This window comes from Oncorhynchus keta, unplaced genomic scaffold, assembly GCF_023373465.1.
Source record: "Oncorhynchus keta strain PuntledgeMale-10-30-2019 unplaced genomic scaffold, Oket_V2 Un_contig_8045_pilon_pilon, whole genome shotgun sequence".
In the NCBI taxonomy this organism is placed as follows: Eukaryota; Metazoa; Chordata; class Actinopteri; order Salmoniformes; family Salmonidae; genus Oncorhynchus; species Oncorhynchus keta.
The window spans coordinates 111,709-121,104 of record NW_026289824.1 but is presented as its reverse complement, the minus strand read 5'-3'; the positions used below and the strand labels follow the sequence as shown (position 1 = coordinate 121,104).

The following is a 9,396-nucleotide window of genomic DNA, read 5'->3' as shown; positions in this document are numbered from 1 at the left end:
TGTCTTATCTGCTGAGTATTCCAAAACAAATTAATTCAAAGATCCTGTGAGACCTCAATTATATTAAAGAAGTCGAAAAGTAATGTTATTCTAGAAGACCAAGGTTCCTTAACTGGGCTTATACAACATGGACCCAAGTATCTATATAACTGTGTATTTCAACCCAGAAAGCAGAGTGAGCGCCAGCTTGTGTTAATATCATATTTCATCAGTTATGTAAATGACATCCTGCTGTTAGAGAAGTGGAACAGGGCTGTGTTCAGGTTCCACCCCAAAATGCATGGAAATGAGCTCGCCGCAGGGCAGTGGATGACCTCCGCCTCGCCTCGCCCGTCGATGATGGGAGCTCTGCTCCCCCGTGCCTCCTTCTTACAACACTCTCTACTCTTGCCTGACAGAGCACTGCCGAGGGGGAGACGTAGCTACAATGCCTCTGTTCTGTTTGGATACAAAAGATGGATTTGGCCAAGTTGTTTATCTGGAAACGTGTTAAAAAAGTCCTCCTTAGTGAACTTAGCAATCCTCTCATTGTGCATCAGCCCTTCAAAGCCAAGCCGCTCAGTACTCACACAGGTCCATCTGCTGTACGTGTTTCTATCTATTTTTACAACATGGCTGCTGAGGTTTAAACAGTTCAACCCCCCCCAAAATGTTTATTCAATGAGGGAGAGTGTAATAAATGTTTATTCAATGAGGGAGAGCGTAATAAATGTTTATCCAATGAGGGAGAGTGTAATAAATGTTTATCCAATGAGGGAGAGTGTAATACATATTTATTCAATGAGGGAGAGCATAATATAATAAATGTTTATTCAATGAGGGAGAGTGTAATAAATGTTTATTCAATGAGGGAGAGCGTAATAAATGTTTATCCAATGAGGGAGAGTGTAATAAATGTTTATTCAATGAGAGAGAGAGTAATACATGTTTATTCAATGGGAGAGAGAGCGTAATAAATGTTTATTCAATGAGGGAGTGTAATACATGTTTATTCAATGAGAGAGAGCGTAATAAATGTTTATTCGATGAGGGAAAGTATAATACATGTTTATTCAATGAGGGAGAGCATAATAAATGTTTATTCAATGAGGGAGAGCATAATAAATGTTTATTCAATGAGGGAGAGTATAATAAATGTTTATTCAATGAGGGAGAGCATAATACATGTTTATTCAATGAGGGAGAGTGTAATACATGTTTATTCAATGAGGGAGAGTGTAATACATGTTTATCCAATGAGGGAGAGTATAATACATGTTTATTCAATGAGAGAGAGCATAATAAATGTTTATTCGATGAGGGAGAGTATAATACATGTTTATTCAATGAGGGAGAGCATAATAAATGTTTATTCAATGAGGGAGAGCATAATAAATGTTTATTCAATGAGGGAGAGTATAATAAATGTTTATTCAATGAGGGAGAGCATAATACATGTTTATTCAATGAGGGAGAGTGTAATACATGTTTTTCAATGAGGGAGAGTGTAATAAATGTTTATCCAATGAGGGAGAGTATAATACATGTTTATTCAATGAGGGAGTGTAATAAATGTTTATTCAATGAGAGAGAGCGTAATAAATGTTTATTCGATGAGGGAGAGTGTAATAAATGTTTATTCAATGAGGGAGTGTAATAAATGTTTATTCAACGAGGGAGAGTGTAATAAATGCAAGTCAATAAACGAACTGGAGATGCATTGTTGTATGACTGGCGTTGAGGGGTTTGTTTTGGAGTGGGTGGGTGGGTGGGTGGGGTTGTCAGAATCCACACCGGTGTTGTATTTTTCCAGTTCCATGCTTTTTCTCTCCATCGTATCTCACTGAGCCTGTGATGAGGCTGTAAGTCCCAAATAGTACCCTATTACTTATTTAGTGCACTACTTCTGACCAGATCGAGTAAAAACTTGAACACCATAGGAGATAGGATGCAATTTGGGACACATCCACTGACAGCTCCTCTCTGAGGAAACCTAGTTGTCCATGTGAGACACATCCACTGACAGCTCCTCTCTGAGGAAACCTGGTTGTCCAGGTGAGACACATCCACTGACAGTTTGTCTCTGAGGAAACCTAGTTGTCCAGGTGAGACACATCCACTGACAGCTTGTCTCTGAGGAAACCTAGTTAACCAGGTGAGACACATCCACTGACAGCTCGTCTCTGAGGAAACCTAGTTGACCAGGTGAGACACATCCACTGACAGCTCCTCTCTGAGGAAACCTAGTTGTCCAGGTGAGACACATCCACTGACAGCTCCTCTCTGAGGAAACCTAGTTGTCCAGGTGAGACACATCCACTGACAGCTCCTCTCTGAGGAAACCTAGTTGGCCAGGTGAGACACATCCACTGACAGCTCCTCTCTGAGGAAACCTAGTTGTCCAGATGAGACACATCCACTGACAGCTCCTCTCTGAGGAAACCTAGTTGTCCAGGTGAGACACATCCACTGACAGCTCCTCTCTGAGGAAACCTAGTTGACCAGGTGAGACACATCCACTGACAGCTGCTCTCTGAGGAAACCTAGTTGTCCAGGTGAGACACATCCACTGACAGCTCCTCTCTGAGGAAACCTAGTTGTCCAGATGAGACACATCCACTGACAGCTCCTCTCTGAGGAAACCTAGTTGTCCAGGTGAGACACATCCACTGACAGCTCCTCTCTGAGGAAACCTAGTTGACCAGGTGAGACACATCCACTGACAGCTCCTCTCTGAGGAAACCTAGTTGTCCAGGTGAGACACATCCACTGACAGCTCCTCTCTGAGGAAACCTAGTTGTCCAGGTGAGACACATCCACTGACAGCTCCTCTCTGAGGAAACCTAGTTGTCCAGGTGAGACACATCCACTGACAGCTCCTCTCTGAGGAAACCTAGTTGTCCAGGTGAGACACATCCACTGACAGCTCCTCTCTGAGGAAACCTAGTTGACCAGGTGAGACACATCCACTGACAGCTTGTCTCTGAGGAAACCTAGTTGTCCAGGTGAGACACATCCACTGACAGCTCCTCTCTGAGGAAACCTAGTTGACCAGGTGAGACACATCCACTGACAGCTCCTCTCTGAGGAAACCTAGTTGTCCAGGTGAGACACATCCACTGACAGCTCCTCTCTGAGCAAACCTAGTTGTCCAGGTGAGACACATCCACTGACAGCTCCTCTCTGAGGAAACCTAGTTGTCCAGGTGAGACACATCCACTGACAGCTCCTCTCTGAGGAAACCTAGTTGTCCAGGTGAGACACATCCACTGACAGCTCCTCTCTGAGGTAACCTAGTTGTCCAGGTGAGACACATCCACTGACAGCTCCTCTCTGAGGAAACCTAGTTGTCCAGGTGAGACACATCCACTGACAGCTCCTCTCTGAGGAAACCTAGTTGTCCAGGTGAGACACATCCACTGACAGCTCCTCTCTGAGGAAACCTAGTTGTCCAGGTGAGACACATCCACTGACAGCTCCTCTCTGAGGAAACCTAGTTGTCCAGGTGAGACACATCCACTGACAGCTCCTCTCTGAGGAAACCTAGTTGTCCAGGTGAGACACATCCACTGACAGCTCCTCTCTGAGGAAACCTAGTTGTCCAGGTGAGACACATCCACTGACAGCTCCTCTCTGAGGAAACCTAGTTGTCCAGGTGAGACACATCCACTGACAGCTCCTCTCTGAGGAAACCTAGTTGTCCAGGTGAGACACATCCACTGACAGCTCCTCTCTGAGGAAACCTAGTTGTCCAGGTGAGACACATCCACTGACAGCTCCTCTCTGAGAGGAAACCTAGTTGTCCAGGTGAGACACATCCACTGACAGCTCCTCTCTGAGGAAACCTAGTTGTCCAGGTGAGACACATCCACTGACAGCTCCTCTCTGAGGAAACCTAGTTGTCCAGGTGAGACACATCCACTGACAGCTCCTCTCTGAGGAAACCTAGTTGTCCAGGTGAGACACATCCACTGACAGCTCCTCTCTGAGGAAACCTAGTTGTCCAGGTGAGACACATCCACTGACAGCTCCTCTCTGAGGAAACCTAGTTGTCCAGGTGAGACACATCCACTGACAGCTCCTCTCTGAGGAAACCTAGTTGTCCAGGTGAGACACATCCACTGACAGCTCCTCTCTGAGGAAACCTAGTTGTCCAGGTGAGACACATCCACTGACAGCTCCTCTCTGAGGAAACCTAGTTGTCCAGGTGAGACACATCCACTGACAGCTCCTCTCTGAGGAAACCTAGTTGTCCAGGTGAGACACATCCACTGACAGCTCCTCTCTGAGGAAACCTAGTTGTCCAGGTGAGACACATCCACTGACAGCTCCTCTCTGAGGAAACCTAGTTGTCCAGGTGAGACACATCCACTGACAGCTCCTCTCTGAGGAAACCTAGTTGTCCAGGTGAGACACATCCACTGGCAGCTCCTCTCTGAGGAAACCTAGTTGTCCAGGTGAGACACATCCACTGACAGCTCCTCTCTGAGGAAACCTAGTTGTCCAGGTGAGACACATCCACTGACAGCTCCTCTCTGAGGAAACCTAGTTGTCCAGGTGAGACACATCCACTGACAGCTCCTCTCTGAGGAAACCTAGTTGTCCAGGTGAGACACATCCACTGACAGCTCCTCTCTGAGGAAACCTAGTTGTCCAGGTGAGACACATCCACTGACAGCTCCTCTCTGAGGAAACCTAGTTGTCCAGATGAGACACATCCACTGACAGCTCCTCTCTGAGGAAACCTAGTTGTCCAGATGAGACACATCCACTGACAGCTCCTCTCTGAGGAAACCTAGTTGTCCAGATGAGACACATCCACTGGCAGCTCCTCTCTGAGGAAACCTAGTTGTCCAGGTGAGACACATCCACTGACAGCTCCTCTCTGAGGAAACCTAGTTGTCCAGGTGAGACACATCCACTGACAGCTCCTCTCTGAGGAAACCTAGTTGTCCAGGTGAGACACATCCACTGACAGCTCCTCTCTGAGGAAACCTAGTTGTCCAGGTGAGACACATCCACTGACAGCTCCTCTCTGAGGAAACCTAGTTGTCCAGGTGAGACACATCCACTGACAGCTCCTCTCTGAGGAAACCTAGTTGTCCAGATGAGACACATCCACTGACAGCTCCTCTCTGAGGAAACCTAGTTGTCCAGGTGAGACACATCCACTGACAGCTCCTCTCTGAGGAAACCTAGTTGTCCAGGTGAGACACATCCACTGACAGCTCCTCTCTGAGGAAACCTAGTTGTCCAGGTGAGACACATCCACTGACAGCTCCTCTCTGAGGAAACCTAGTTGTCCAGGTGAGACACATCCACTGACAGCTCCTCTCTGAGGAAACCTAGTTGTCCAGGTGAGACACATCCACTGGCAGCTCCTCTCTGAGGAAACCTAGTTGTCCAGGTGAGACACATCCACTGACAGCTTGTCTCTGAGGAAACCTAGTTGTCCAGGTGAGACACATCCACTGACAGCTCCTGTTTGAGGAAACCTAGTTGTCCAGGTGAGACACATCCACCGACAGCTCCTCTTTTGGCCTGAGGAAACCTAGTTGTCCAGGTGAGACACATCCACTGACAGCTCCTCTATGAGGAAACCTAGTTGTCCAGGTGAGACACATCCACTGACAGCTTGTCTCTGAGTCAACCTTGTTATTTTGTTTTGTCCAGATGAGACACATCCACTGGCAGCTCCTCTGCTGATTGAAACCTTCCTTGTCCAGATGAGACACATCCACTGACAGCTCCTCTCTGAGTGAAAAAGTTGTCCAGATGAGACAAATCCACATGGCAGCTTTCCTGATTAAACCTAGTTGTCCAGGTGAGACACATCCACTGACAGCTCCTCTCTGAGGAAACCTAGTTGACCAGGTGAGACACATCCACTGACAGCTCCTCTCTGAGGAAACCTAGTTGTCCAGGTGAGACACATCCACTGACAGCTCCTCTCTGAGGAAACCTAGTTGTCCAGATGAGACACATCCACTGAAGCTCCTCTCAATGAGGAAACCTAGTTGTCCAGATGAGACACATCCACTGACAGCTCCTCTCTGAGGAAACCTAGTTGTCCAGATGAGACACATCCACTGGCAGCTCCTCTCTGAGGAAACCTAGTTGTCCAGGTGAGACACATCCACTGACAGCTCCTCTCTGAGGAAACCTAGTTGTCCAGGTGAGACACATCCACTGACAGCTCCTCTCTGAGAAAACCTAGTTGTCCAGGTGAGACACCTCCATTGACAGCCCCTCTCTGAGGAGACCTAGTTGTCCAGGTGAGAGTGAGACACATTCACTATGACAGATCCCTCTAAAGGAGCGTGGCATGTTTAGCATTTCAAATGTCTGTCTAATCAACACATCAGTGCTATCTTGTTAGTTATTAATAATGTCTATGGCTTGAAACACAGTGCCTCTCTTGACGACCAGCTGACTGGTTCCTTGCAAACAGGTTGGTTTGTGTCACGTCCTGACCTTAGTTCCTTTATTATGTCTCTGTTTTAGTTTGGTCAGGGCGTGAGTTGGGGTGGGCATTCAATGTTTTTGTTCTAGGTTTTGTATTTCTGCTTTTGGCCTGGTATGGTTCCCAATCAGAGGCAGCTGTCAATCGTTGTCTCTGATTGAGAACCATACTTGGGTAGCCTGCCTTTCCACTATGATTTGTGGGTAGTTGTTTTCTGTTTAGTGTATGTCACCTGACAGAACTGTTTTGTTTCTTCCAGTCACTTTGTTATTTTGTTTTGTGTGTTCAGTCTAATAAATGAACATGGACACTTACCACGCTGCATATTGGTCCGATCCTTCCTACTCCTCCTCAGATGAAGAAGAGGTTCGTTACAGTTTGGCTTTAACTACAAATTTATGAAGTGTATCAAAAGATTACAATTCAAGTATGATACAAAAGGATGCATCATGTGATTTCCTAATCAATAAGGGAGACCTTCCCTTTACGGTTTATCATTCTTAACTCCCTGGTCAAGTAAAGCACCCCTTTAAAACAAGGTCAATGACAAAGCAGTTCTAATCCCTTTAACTCCTCTAGATTTCATGACAGTCCAACAACTTTAGTTTAGTATGACAGGGAGACAGTTGTTTTCTCTTGGTCAATGACAGGGAAACATTAATCCTTTAATTGTCAATGACAGGGAGCCAGTTCTAATCCCATTAACTAAACTACAAGGTCAATGACAGGGAGACAGGGAGACAGTTCTAATCCCTTTAACTCCTCTACAAGGTCAATGACAGGGAGACAGTTCTAATCCCTTTAACTCCTCTACAAGGTCAATGACAGGGAGACAGTTCTAATCCCTTTAACTCCTCTACAAGGTCAATGACAGGGAGACAGTTCTAATCCCTTTAACTCCTCTACAAGGTCAATGACAGGGAGACAGTTCTAATCCCTTTAACTCCTCTACAAGGTCAATGACAGGGAGACAGTTCTAATCCATTTAACTCCTCTACAAGGTCAATGACAGGGAGACAGTTCTAATCCCTTTAACTCCTCTACAAGGTCAATGACAGAGAGACAGTTCTAATCCATTTAACTCCTCTACAAGATCAATGACAGGGAGACAGTTCTAATCCATTTAACTCCTCCACAAGATCAATGACAGGGAGACAGTTCTAATCCATTTAACTCCTCTCCAAGGTCAATGACAGAGAGACAGTTCTAATCCATTTAACTCCACTACAAGGTCAATGACAGGGAGACAGTTCTAATCCCTTTAACTCCTCTACAAGGTCAATGACAGGGAGACAGTTCTAATCCATTTAACTCCTCTACAAGGTCAATGACAGGGAGACAGTTCTAATCCATTTAACTCCTCTACAAGGTCAATGACAGGGAGACAGTTCTAATCCCTTTAACTCCTCTACAAGGTCAATGACAGGGAGACAGTTCTAATCCCTTTAACTCTTCTACAAGGTCAATGACAGGGAGACAGTTCTATTCCCTTTAACTCCTCTACAAGGTCAATGACAGGGAGACAGTTCTAATCCATTTAACTCCTCTACAAGGTCAATGACAGGGAGACAGTTCTAATCCCTTTAACTCCTCTACAAGGTCAATGACAGGGAGACAGTTCTAATCCATTTAACTCCTCTACAAGGTCAATGACAGGGAGACAGTTCTAATCCCTTTAACTCCTCTACAAGGTCAATGACAGGGAGACAGTTCTAATCCCTTTAACTCCTCTACAAGGTCAATGACAGGGAGACAGTTCTAATCCCTTTAACTCCTCTACAAGGTCAATGACAGGGAGACAGTTCTAACTCCAAGGTCAATGACAGGGAGACAGTTCTAACCATTTAACTCTCTACAAGGTCAATGACAGGGAGACAGTTCTAATCCCTTTAACTCCTCTACAAGGTCAATGACAGGGAGACAGTTCTAATCCCTTTAACTCCTCTACAAGGTCAATGACAGGGAGACAGTTCTAATCCCTTTAACTCCTCTACAAGGTCAATGACAGGGAGACAGTTCTAATCCCTTTAACTCCTCTACAAGGTCAATGACAGGGAGACAGTTCTAATCCCTTTAACTCCTCTACAAGGTCAATGACAGGGAGACAGTTCTAATCCCTTTAACTCCTCTACAAGGTCAATGACAGGGAGACAGTTCTAATCCCTTTAACTCCTCTACAAGGTCAATGACAGGGAGACAGTTCTAATCCCTTTAACTCCTCTACAAGGTCAATGACAGGGAGACAGTTCTAATCCCTTTAACTCCTCTACAAGGTCAATCAATCCCTTTAACTCCTCTACAAGGTCAATGACAGGGAGACAGTTCTAATCCCTTTAACTCCTCTACAAGGTCAATGACAGGGAGACAGTTCTAATCCCTTTAACTCCTCTACAAGGTCAATGACAGGGAGACAGTTCTAATCCCTTTAACTGACAGGAGACAGTCTACAAGGTCAATGACAGGGAGACAGTTCTAATCCCTTTAACTCCAAGGTCAATGACAGGGAGACAGTTCTAATCCCTTTAACTCCTCTACAAGGTCAATGACAGGGAGACAGTTCTAATCCAACTCCTCTACAAATGGTCAATGACAGTTCTAATCCCTTTAACTCCTCTACAAGGGTACTCCTCATATATTATTATTAAGGTCAATGACAGGGAGCCAGTTCTAATCCCTTTAACTCCTCTACAAGGTCAATGACAGGGAGACAGTTCTAATCCCTTTAACTCCTCTACAAGGTCAATGACAGGGAGACAGTTCTAATCCCTTTAACTCCTCTACAAGGTCAATGACAGGGAGACAGTTCTAATCCCTTTAACTCCTCTACAAGGTCAATGACAGGGAGACAGTTCTAATCCCTTTAACTCCTCTACAAGGTCAATGACAGGGAGACAGTTCTAATCCATTTAACTCCTCTACAAGGTCAATGACAGGGAGACAGTTCTAATCCCTTT

General features: G+C 45.4%; 1 long non-coding RNA gene across 2 annotated transcripts; it reads left to right on the top strand.

Moving 5' to 3' along the window:
* Positions 1–7,142: 7,142 nt before the first annotated feature.
* Positions 7,143–8,985, top strand: LOC127926677 (uncharacterized). 2 transcript variants are annotated; one of them, XR_008124806.1, is made up of 3 exons: positions 7,143–7,489; positions 7,674–8,225; positions 8,935–8,985. It is a non-coding gene; the product is annotated as an uncharacterized LOC127926677 (long non-coding RNA). The 2 variants fall into 2 exon arrangements; XR_008124805.1 differs by lacking the exon at positions 8,935–8,985 and adding an exon at positions 8,302–8,704.
* Positions 8,986–9,396: the final 411 nt, after the last annotated feature.